We start from the raw sequence: 12,204 nt of genomic DNA on the forward strand, positions 1-12,204 counted from the left end.
CCCCCACTATCCATGCCAGGCCGAAGCGTAGCGAGCACCGCGAGTGTTCATACACCTATTATCCATGTTGGCGTGGAGCTGATTTTATAAAGTGTGGCGAGCACAGCGAGCCCGAAGCGTAACGAGGGGTGATGAGATTTGTTGGCTGCTTCTGTGGTCTGTGCTGTAGTGGGGGAGGGATGTTTGGTCAAAGGTCTAACTTGTGGTGGGGCTAGTGGGCACCAGCCAAAATCTTGCCTAGGGAATCAAATTAGCAAGGGCTGGCTCTGCATATTGTATATCTTGGATCCGGAATGAAGGATATTACCTTACCAGTATTCATGATAATGTTGACTTTTAAATGTAATTGTATACTGCATAACCCAATAATTCGGCTTTTCATCAATGATGGACAATATAGATAAACAACCCAAAACACACTAGAGCACAACATGAAATGCTGAACATGAAGATCAGTGAATAGGAGGGGTATAGGTCTATAATATCCTTAAGGTGGGTATACTCTACACGCATCATCACACCAATTCAGGTAAGTATACCAATCGACTACTCAATGATGTCACCAGCTGTGACATTAGTTCCTGTGGCAAGTGAATGGGCAGTTAGCGGACAACACATACACACAGATATATCTGTAGATTATCAGCTATCTGCAGTGCTGCACAGCCAACGTGATCGTGGGTACACACCTGCTAGCAACATATTGCTCAGTCACACATACGATATATCACTAAGTGTGTACCCAGCTTTAGTTCACAATAAATCTGTGGCCCCTGTTGGATTTAGTAAGGAATAGTACATAAGTCTTTTGAGCCCCATTACTTTGCTTACTTCTCTTTATTTTAAACTGCAGATGGATTCCATGAATTTCCCCAGATGTAATGCATCAGTACTTATGTAGTAGTTGGGCGCCCACTAAGCAATTTGCTTAGTGGGCTATTCTGCGTAAAGGAAATCGCATTGCATGTCCAGTTTTAGTGTCATGCGATGCGATAATTTAGTCACTGTTATCGCATCGTATTGTACCTCATGATGCAATGCGATGGGATCTTACTAAGTAATGTATTCACTGCCTAAAACCACATGCGATTATATGCGGTTTTGTAAGGTGTGATCGCATTAACTGTAGTGCCAATTGTATCCTCCTCTGATGTCGGCAGGCTGAATAATGAGATCTGTTGACCTGCTGCGATCATGCTCTGGACAGTACTCGCTGAAACACTGGAAAAACTCTGGGTAGCATCCATCACTGACACTGTTTTTCCTCAGAGTGAGGGACCAGGAACACTTATGCAACTTCTGACTGACTATTTATGTAGCTTAAGTTTATTCACAAAGCATAGTTACGGTACTTTATATGCATACATCAGTACTATATGCATAGAAAGTACTGGGATCGCATCGCACGGATGGAATGTCACTAAAACGGGACATGCGATGCGATTTTGTCTGCCAGCATACATAGCTAAATTGGGCGCCCAACTACTACATAAGTACCAATGCATCTTATCTGTCTCTTTTGAAGCGTGAAACAGGCCCTCATCAGGTTTTCTCCAATAGACTGTTCAAGCTGTTGTATTCTGATTTTAAAATGATGGCCTATATTATGGAAAACCATTTAAAATTCATTGTACTGCTTTGCTGTCCCAGGCTTTATTTCATTAATGATCATCATTTGGTGAAGGGCAATTTGGGACCTTAAAATGGGGGCCCAATGCTGATTCCATTGTTGAAAAAGTGCAGCAGAGGCTGTTCTTGCTTAGGCAACTAAGGAATTTCCACATCCCACAGAAGCTCCTGCTCCTCTTCTACTCTGCAATTTTGGAGTCTGTAGTGTGCTCCTTGATACTGGTCTGGTACGGTACGGTACGGCTCCGCCAGGGAGAAAGACAAATGCAGGCTCCAAAAGGTAGACCGAACTGCAGAGAAGATCATTGGGGAAGACCTTCTCTCTGTCCAGGACCTATACCTATCCAGAGCAAAAAAAAGCAGGCAACGAAGATAGCCAAGGACCAGCTTCATCCTGGGCACCGCTTGTTTAACCTACTGGCCATTCCCACCAGGTCTACCTGAAGCCCAAAAAGTTTCTTCCCTCAAGCGGTTCACCTACAGACACGTGAACTCCTCAACATCTGACTATCTAGTCACACCGTAACCCCTCTGCACATAATGTATACTATGTCCCCATGGAATATCTTTCTGTATGACTGTACGTGTTCCCGCACCTGTTTATATTGTAGTAAACTGAAAACAAATTCCTAGTATACGCAAGTATACCTGGCCAGTAACACTGATTCTATTATCACATCCACTATTTGCAGAAAGAAAATTCCCAGAATTGTATTTAGTCTTGATGCAGAAGAGGCATTTGATATTGTTTCCTGGTGCAATCTACAAATGATTTTTGGGTGAGTCAAAACATGGCATGGCCTCATAGGGACGGTCGTTTATTTATAAGGTGCCACAAAGTGTCCGCAGCGCCGTACATAGCAAACAAAAAACAAATTAGAAGGTAACGTACAGGGTGTGTTGATAAAATACAGCATAAATAGGGTAAAGCTGGTAGAACTAAAATCAGCATCAGTTCTGAAGTAGGTGTCGAAATTGTCGCGGAGACTGAAGATGAAGTAGAGGAAGGGAAGAACAGGACAGGAGCACTGGTGAGGTAAAGAGGTAGGAAGGAGTACATGAGGAAGGAGGGCCCTACTCATAAGAGTTAACAGACTAAAAGGAGGTGGGTGGACGATCGAAAAACAATAGGATAAGTAGGAACCGATGGAGGGGTAGGGTAGCCAGGATAGGAGGAGCAAAAGAGGTTAGGAGGAGGAGGGATAGGCCAATCAGAAGAAGTGGGTTTTGAGGGAGCGCTTGAAGGAGGTAAGGGAATCAGAAAGCCTGATGGGTGGCGGGAGGTTGTTCCAGTGCAGGGGGGCAGCGCGAGAGAAGTCTTGGACACGGGAGTGGGAGGAGGTAATTAGGTGAGAGGTCAGTCGTCGGTCGGCAGTGGAGCGAAGAGGACGGGAGGGAGATCAGTGAAGAGAGGTGGAGGAGGAGAGAGCCTTGTAGGTGGTGGTGAGGAGTTTAAAGAAAACCCGGAAAGGAATGGGGAGCCAGTGAAGAGATAGACAGAGGGGGGGAGGCGGAGGTGGATCAGCGGGAGAGGAAGATGAGCCTAGCAACAGCGTTAAGAATGGATTGGAGAGGGGTGAGAGGTAGCCCAGAGAGAAGGATGTTGCAGTAGTTAAGGCGGGAGATGACAAGAGAGTGAATGGGAATTTTGGTCGCGTCAGTGGAGAGGAATGGTCTTATGCACGAGATGTTGCGGAGGTGAAAGCGGCAAGACTGTGAGAGAGCACGAATGTGGGGGGTGAAAGAGAGGGAGGAGTCAATGATGACACCGAGGCAGCGCGTTTGGTCGCTGGAGGTGATCTCGGTTCCACCAATGCTGATGGAGATAGTTTGCAAAGAGGGCATGGTCGTGGGATGGAAGATTAGAAGTTCAGTTTTAGCCTTGTTTAGTTTCAGGAAGCGGCGGGTCAGCCAGGCTTAGATGGCCGTGACGCATTCGGAGACCTTGGACAGGAGTGATGGGGATAGGTCGGGGGAGGAGAGATAGAGTAGGGTATCATCAGCATAAAGGTGGTAATGAAAGCCATTGACTTATTTTGATCACTCTGAGGGTGTCACAACCCCACACACCGTTATGTAATGGACATGCACATCAGCAAGTAGTAGTGATGTCACCAAGTCCACCCCAGTGAACATTACACACTTCCCACCCAGCTACTCTCTTATCTCCATCCTCTCAACCTATTACTAGGATACCAGTACCCACCATGTGTGACTCAAGGTGTCACAAGAATCCAAACTAGAGCTACAGCTGTTAACCATTCAGGTTGGGCTTCCTATGGCCTAGGCAGTATAGCTGTTAGACTAGCAGAGACTACCCAGTTGCGGGTCCCAATCTGATGCACCAGCTGCACTGCCAGTAGTTTCACCCTTATGGCTCTGGGGCATAGTGCCGCCAGACATGGCACTGTTTGCAAGATATGAATACGGCTTCTCATTACCCACATTATTTATGTTCACTAGCATTTGGCAGTCATTGTGCTGAAATATGATACATGCACAATGACTGGGCTAAAATGGCACCAGATGACTATGAGTGGCAGAGAGATAACAAGCTCACAGTCCCCATTGCGTGATGAGAGACAGTTGATGTAACGTCAACAAACCTTTACCAGTACAAGTAACTAAAAGAACTATTTAGCATTAACATTGTTCTGCACATGTGATACCAATGTAAAATACTGTTTTAGTACAGATATAGTATATTTTTGCTGACTTGTGTCACTTGTATACATTATTTTGTTAAAATATCATGTTGATAAATGCCAGCAAGAAAATTACTGTACATTTGACATGAATCAAAAGATATTTGATGACAACTATTAAAAGACTGATTGTGTATATATCCTTCTGAGTAAATGTCCTGGCCGACAGGGCACACCAAGTGAGCTGGGCTGGCAGGGGTAGACTGAAAGTAGCTAAAAGAACACAAAGCATTCCCTCGCTGGCATGCTTCACTCACCACCTAGTAGTTACTAAAAGCAACCAGTGGAGGCATGGATAGTAAAATTGGTGTTCTACGGACCTTGCTGCTACGGGATACGGTCGATATCATGTTGAGCAACAGTCATTAGGTCGACACCACTAAGTCAACATGTGACAAGGTCGACAGTCAAAAAGTCGACATGGGGTTTTTCACCTTTATTTTTGAGCCGACATGGCCTACCATCCACTAGGGCGTGGTGGGAGAATAAAGTAGTGGGCCGAGCGTAGTGAGGCACCGTGCCCGTAGCATGGCGAGCGCACCATTCCCCGAAGCATGGCGAACGCAGGTGGTGCCACGTTTCAGTGTCCATGTCGACTGTGTCAACATTCAGGTTAAAAAAAACCCCAGTAAGAAACCCATGTCGACCTTTTGACTGTCAACCTTGCCCATGTCGACTTAATGCTTGTGTCAACCTAATTCACATGATAGGAACTAGGCACTTCAAAGGAACGGCAAAGATAGATGTTAAATTCCATAACTCATTCATACTGTTGGCCAAACTCCTGTGGTGACAGTAAGCTTGCTGGACACACATTACAATCCCTTTTTTCCATGTGGTGACAAAACATCTACAAAGGTTTCCTTTGCTTGATTATCCATTGAATAACGGAGAAGAGGAGACGCTCACCCCATAACAGGGATGTCCCTTTCCTCTCTTTGGCCCTTATTCTGATTGACGCGGACTTTACCGCGTACTTACGGATCGCGTCTTTATGGCGTCTGCGCATGCGTGGAGAACGCTACGCGCATGTGCCACGCCTTGACTCGGTACCAGTTCGGCCAAATCCCGTCCAAAACTGTTCACCGCTATCTGTCGGGAAATAGGGGCGTATTATGGGCGTCATGCGGAATGACACATGGGCGTAGTTTCAAAGTGGGCAAAACGGGGCGGAAACATGGGCGGACACGGGGGAGTACACTTATGTTGGGGGGCGTACATTCGGAAACCACTCCGAATGCACGCGATCAAAAAGGGCAGAAATGTGCGGTGTCCACAAGTGTACTATTGCTTTGCGGACACCACTCGTTCATGCGCTAGGCGAACGTACGCCTAATGACTACAACCATTAACACCTGAACCCAATAGAATCTACTCCTTTACTCATTACTCACTAATAGGACGCTTGTCAGTGCTTTAATTGAAACCATTGCTGCTTCAAGGAAACCTTACTAGTCCCCCACATATGCTGTACTTGTCAGACACTTTAAAACTGCTAACAATGGACATGACAGAATATTAATACTAGCAATACACATGTGTATTCGACATGTTCCAAATAAGCAGTTTTTTATGAGGATAGGTAATTGAATAAGTGGGTCATGTGATGTATTGCAGAAGATACTTCATAGTGGGTTGTTTGGCGTAAATACTCCGCTTACGTGCGGTAGCACCGCTTGGCTCCCGTTCGGATGCGGTATTCCCGAGCATACCTGTAATACTCTGTAATACCGTGCCGAATCGGAGTGTTTCTCCCGCACACGCATGCTTTGTATGTCGTCCGTAAACACGCCCTGTTCTTAAAGAGTGAGTCCGTCCGAATGCGGAGGACACGTGGGCGTTTCGACGGACGATGGCCGCATGCGGCAAAACGCCGTGGCGTGCGGACCGCTCCGTAAGAATGCGGGAATTTCCGCACAGATCAGAATAAGGGCCTTTATATGTAGCGCCGGTGAAGGAAACAAAAACCAACTGTGTGTCTTGTATAAGCAATACAGAACTTTTTGCAAATTTCATTTATATATGGGTCTCTAACTCTTCCTTCCTACTCTTTGACTACCATCTTCTTTATTTCACCCTCTCATCCTTCCCTCCACCCTCATTGCCCAGACCCACCATCACCAGATACAATCTCGGGTCTCTTGACCCTGCTATCCTGTCCCCCCTGGAGACTTTCCTCTCTCCTCTATGACCTGCCCCAATCAGGCTTCCTCTTTCTATAACTCTTCTCTTACCTCTGCACCCCCCCCCCCCCCCCCCCGTATACTGTCCCCATCCAACGCTCTGGGATGCGCTCATTTGGTCTACTGCATTATGGTCGACAGTCATTAGGTCGAATCCATTAGGTCGACATGCTAAAAGGTCGACATGACTCTAGGTCGACATGGGAAAAGGTCGACATGATTCTAGTTCGAAAGATCATTAGTTCGACAGGTCATTAGTTCGACAAGGTCATTAGTTCGACATTGTCTATGTCGACATTCACAAGGTCGACATGGAGTTTTTCACTGTTTTTTGAGCCAACATGTGCCGACAGGCGGTATTTCATGCCCTACCATCCACTAGGGCGTGGTGGGAGAATAAAATAGTGTGCCGAGCGTAGCGAGGCACCGTGCCCGACGCATTGCGAGCGCAGCGAGCGATGCGAGGGGATGCAGTGCACTTTAAACTGTGTCCATGTCGACTGTGTTGACATTCAGGTAAAAAAACAGTGAAAAACCCCATGTCGACCTTGTGAATGTCGACATAGACAATGTCGAACTAATGACCTTGTCGAACTAATGACCTGTCGAACTAATGAACTTTCGACCTAGAATCATGTCGACCTTTTCCCATGTCGACCTAGAGTCATGTCGACCTTTTAGCATGTCGACCTAATGGATTCGACCTAATGACTTTCGACCATAATGCAATAGACCAAATGATCCCAACCCAACGCTCTAAATCCCAACCCTGGCACAATAAACAAACACAATTTTTACAAAAATGTGGACGCTCTGCTGAATGCCTCTGGCGGAAATCTCACTCTCTGGCAGACTTCCTCCATTTCAAGTTTATGATCTCCTCCTACAGCACTGCTCTCTCCGTCACCAATCTTTTATTTTTCAAATCACTCATCTCCTCTCTAGTCCTTGCTGTGTCTTTGAAACTTTCAACACCCTCCTTTGCCCACCTCAACCCCTACTCCCATTACCCCTCACTGCCACTGACTTTGCCTTCTTCCTCTTTAAAATTGAGATAAACGGACATGGTATTTCCTCCCATCCCCCCTCTGCTGCCCATCCACCCCAATCATCCTCCCCCTCCAACTACCCATCTCTGTCCTCCTTCTGCCCCACTACCGATGAGGAAGTCCATTCCCTCATTTCAGCCTCTCCCGCCACTACCTGTCCCTTAGACCCCCTCCCATCCTGTGTCCACCGTTCCCTCTCCCCCACTGGCTGCACTCACCTTGCTCACCTCTTTAACCTATCCCTTTCTACTGGCATCTCTACCTCACTCTATATGCAAATACAAGGATGGTTGCGCTGAACACTAAACACAGGCGGTGTAGTACATTCAAATAAAATGACATTTATTAGTGAAAAACAATTTTGTTAACCCCTTCCCGACATTTGACGTACATTTACGTCATGGCCGGGATGTACTTCCCGACACATGGCATAAATGTACGTCATGACTTTAAACTGTCACTGCGTCTAGAGACGCAGTGACAGAGGGACGATGTCTGCTGTCCCTGACAGCAGACATGTCCCTGCATGCCCAGGGGGGGCTGCGATGCCGCCCCCCCGTCGGCGATCGCTGTGATTGGCTGTTCAGTGTGAACAGCCATTCACAGCGTTTTCCTGTGTTACCAGCAAATCAGACGCTCGGTAACACAGGTGTCAATCACCGCCGGGCGTCAGGGGGCATGAGGGGGTCATCGGTGACGATGACACCTCACCCCACCTGCCCCCAAGGCTGTGATTGGTCCGTCGGACCGACAGCCAATCACAGCCAAGGCGCGACATTTAAACTAACGGTGACTGCGCTGCAGACGCCATTCCGGTCTGGAATAGCGTGCAGAGCGGTCACCGTGCCTATCTGCCGTGATACTGACCTGATCCTTGCTAATACTTACCTGATCCTTGCAAATACCTTACCTGATCACCTGATCACTGCTTGTAGCGTGCTGGACGCTTCCTGGATCTGACTTCTTGGGACTTCCTGCTGCTGCTGCAGTGTGATAGAGAGATAGAGAGATAGAGAGAGAGATAGAGAGAGATAGAGAGATAGTGACAGAGAGAGCTATATTTTGTGTCTGCTACCCCCCCCTTTTTGGGGGTGCAGGGGTTTTTTATATATAAATAACTGTCAGTGCTGCTGCTGCAGTGTCATAGAGTGATAGATAGTGATAGATAGTGATAGATAGTGAGAGATAGAGAGATAGAGAGATTTGTGTCTGCTACCCCCCCCTTTTTGGGGGTGCAGGTTTTTTTTTATATATATAACTGTCAGTGCTGCTGCTGCAGTGTCATAGAGTGATAGATAGTAAGAGATAGAGAGAGATAGTGACAGAGAGTGATAGAGAGTGTATATTTTGTGTCTGCTACCCCCCCTTTTTGGGGGTGCAGGTTTTTTTTTATACATATAACTGTCAGTGCTGCTGCTGCAGTGTCCTAGAGTGATAGATAGTGATAGATAGTGATAGATAGTGATAGATAGTGAGAGATAGTGAGAGATAGAGAGAGATAGTGACAGAGAGTGATAGAGAGTGTATATTTTGTGTCTGCTACCCCCCCTTTTGTGCTGATCAGTATATCTGTGCTGATCAGCAACTTTTTGGGGGCGCAGGTTTTTTTTTTTATATATATACCTGTCAGTTGCTGCCAGTTGCACTGTCAGTTGCACCAAAGGTTGTGCACCTGCTGCCCCTCACTGGTAATCAGTGTCGCATCACTGATCACCTTTTTTTTTTTTGAGAGTGCTGTGGGGTCTTTTTTTTATTTTTTTTTTACACACACTGTGATTTTGTGGGTGTCCTGTGGCCACTGTGCGCTGATCAGTGACGTACATCACTGATCAGCTTTTTCGGCACAGGGTTGATCTATTTTTTTTTTTTTTTATCAAATTCCTGTTGCCTTTGAGCGCTGTTCAGTGACGGACGTTACATCTGTGCTCAATTTTTGGCGCAGGACCTTTTTTTTTTTTTTTTTAACCCCTTCAATTTTTTTTTTTTTTTAACCCCTTCAATTTTTTTTTTTTTTATTGGGATCAAATTCCTGTATAAAGTATTTTTTTTTTTCTGCACTACATACACACTACATACCCCCCGGGTTGAAATAAAGTTTGTACCCCCCCCTACACTATACACGTGTTGAAACATTTCACTACCAGTAACACAAAAATAAAAATGGCATCCCAAATGTCATCCCAGTCATCCAGAAGAATGTATTCAGCGGAGGAGGCATATGCCATGCTTGCCTCTGACTCTGACACAGCCAGTGATGCAAGCGGGGAATTTGAAGGATTTGTCTTAAGCTCCTCTTCCTCCTCTGGTGATGAGGGACCCCCTCAAAGACGCCCCCGTAGAGCAGCTGAGACCCCCCCCCCAATAATTGATCTCGTATGGACCCCACCACCAGACAATTTTGAGCCCCAGGTTCCTGAGTTTTTGGCCATGCCAGGAATCCAATTTGATTCCACAGGTCTCAGAGAAATTGACTTTTTCAAATTATTTTTCTCTGATGATTTTATAAATTTAATGGCGGACCAAACTAATTTATATGCCCAGCAGTTTATTGCTCAAAACCCCACGTCATCATTTGCTAGGTGGACCCCTGTAGATGCAGTAGAGATGATGACGTTTTGGGGTCTGGTGTTTCATATGGGCATAGTAAAAAAGCCAGAAATTAGGCAATATTGGAGTACAGATGTTCTGTACAGCACCCCATTTTACCGTATGGCCATGCCCCGGGCTCGATTTGAGACGATCCTTAAATTTTTGCATTACAACGATAATGCACAGTGCCCTCCCAGAGATGATCCCACCTTTGATCGGCTATTCAAAGTCAGGCCGGTCATTGATCATTTCAGTGCCAAATTTGCAGAGATGTACATCCCTGAAAAATTTATTTGTATTGACGAGTCCCTTATACATTTTAAAGGAAGGGTTAAATTCCGCCAGTACCTTCCCAGTAAGAGGGCAAGGTATGGCATAAAAATGTATAAGCTGTGTGAAAGCACCTCAGGGTACACCCACATGTTTAGGGTATATGAAGGGAAGGATTCAAGAATTGAACCGCCAGAATGCCCCCCCTCCCTCGTAGGTGTTAGTGGAAAAATTGTCTGGGATTTAGTGCACCCCTTCCTGGATAAAGGTTATCACCTCTATGTGGATAACTTTTACACTAGCATCCCCCTGTTTAAGGCCCTTGGTTCAAGAGGTACAGCAGCTTGCGGTACTGTGCGCAAGAACCAAAGAGGCCTCCCAAAAACGCACATTGCCCAAGTAATGAGAAGGGGTGAAAGCAGGGGAATATGCACCGAAAATATGTTGTTGGTCAAATATAAGGACAAGAGGGATGTCCTTATACTGACAACAATTCACGGAGACAGTACCACCTCCGTCCCTGTACGAGGTACCAGTACCCACACCTCCAAACCTAATTGTATCCTGGATTACAATAAGTACATGGGCGGAGTGGATCTTTCAGATCAGGTACTGAAGCCGTACAGTGCCCTGCGGAAAACAAAAATCTGGTACAAGAAGCTGGCCGTGTATATCATCCAGATGGCACTGTATAACGCTTACGTGCTATTCCGTTCTACCGGCCAGAGGGGGACATTTATGCACTTTCAAGAGGAAGTCATAAAGGGCCTAATATTTGGGAACCAGCAGGCAGAGGGCCCCAGTACTTCTAGTACTGGCCCCTGTATTGTACCAGGGCAGCATTTTCCTGATGAAATCCCCTCCACTGGAAAAAAGGGCAGGACACAAAAAAGGTGCAAAGTTTGCTATAAAAAGGGAATAAGAAAGCAAACTATTTTCCAGTGTGACACTTGCCCCGACAAACCCGGCCTATGTATAAAGGAGTGTTTTAAAATATACCACACATCTATGGATTATTAGGTTCATAATTTCACCGTGCTTCGGGGGTCTTGCTAATGCCACATAGCACCCACCATTTATTCCACCAGAATCTGAGCCGCAAAATCCAAAAATCACTCCTTCCCTTCTGAGTCCTGCCATGCACCCAACTGGTATTTTTCGGTCACATGTGAGGCATTGCCGTACTCGGGAGAAATTGGGGCACAGATTTTGGGGTGCTTTTTCTCCTTCATACCTTCTGAAAATGAAAAATTTTGAGCCAGAACTGCATTTTTGTGTAAAAAAATGTAATTTTTCATTTTCACTGCCCAGTTGTATCAAAATTGGTGAAACCCCTGGGGGTTTGAAATGTACACTATACCCCTAGATGAATTCCCTGAGGGGTGTAGTTTGCAAAATGGGGTCACTTGTGGGGGGGTTCCACTGTATTGGTGCTTTGGGGGTCTTGCTAATGCGACATAGCACCCACCAACATTCCACCAGAATTTGTGCTGCAAAATCCAAATATCACTCCTTCCCTTCTGAGTCCTGCCACTTTTTGGTCACACATGAGGCATTGCCGTACTCGGGAGAAATTAGGGCACAGATTTTGGGGTGCTTTTTCTCCTTCATACCTTCTGAAAATGAAAAATTTTGAGCCAGAACTGCATTTTTGTGTAAAAAAATGTAATTTTTCATTTTCACTGCCCAGTTGTATCAAAATTGGTGAAACCCCTGGGGGTTTGAAATGTACACTATACCCCTAGATGAATTCCCTGAGGGGTGTAGTTTGCAAAATGG

The sequence above is a fragment of the Crinia signifera genome, chromosome 1, assembly GCF_055691185.1.
Source record: "Crinia signifera chromosome 1, ASM5569118v1, whole genome shotgun sequence".
Taxonomy (NCBI): Eukaryota; Metazoa; Chordata; class Amphibia; order Anura; family Myobatrachidae; genus Crinia; species Crinia signifera.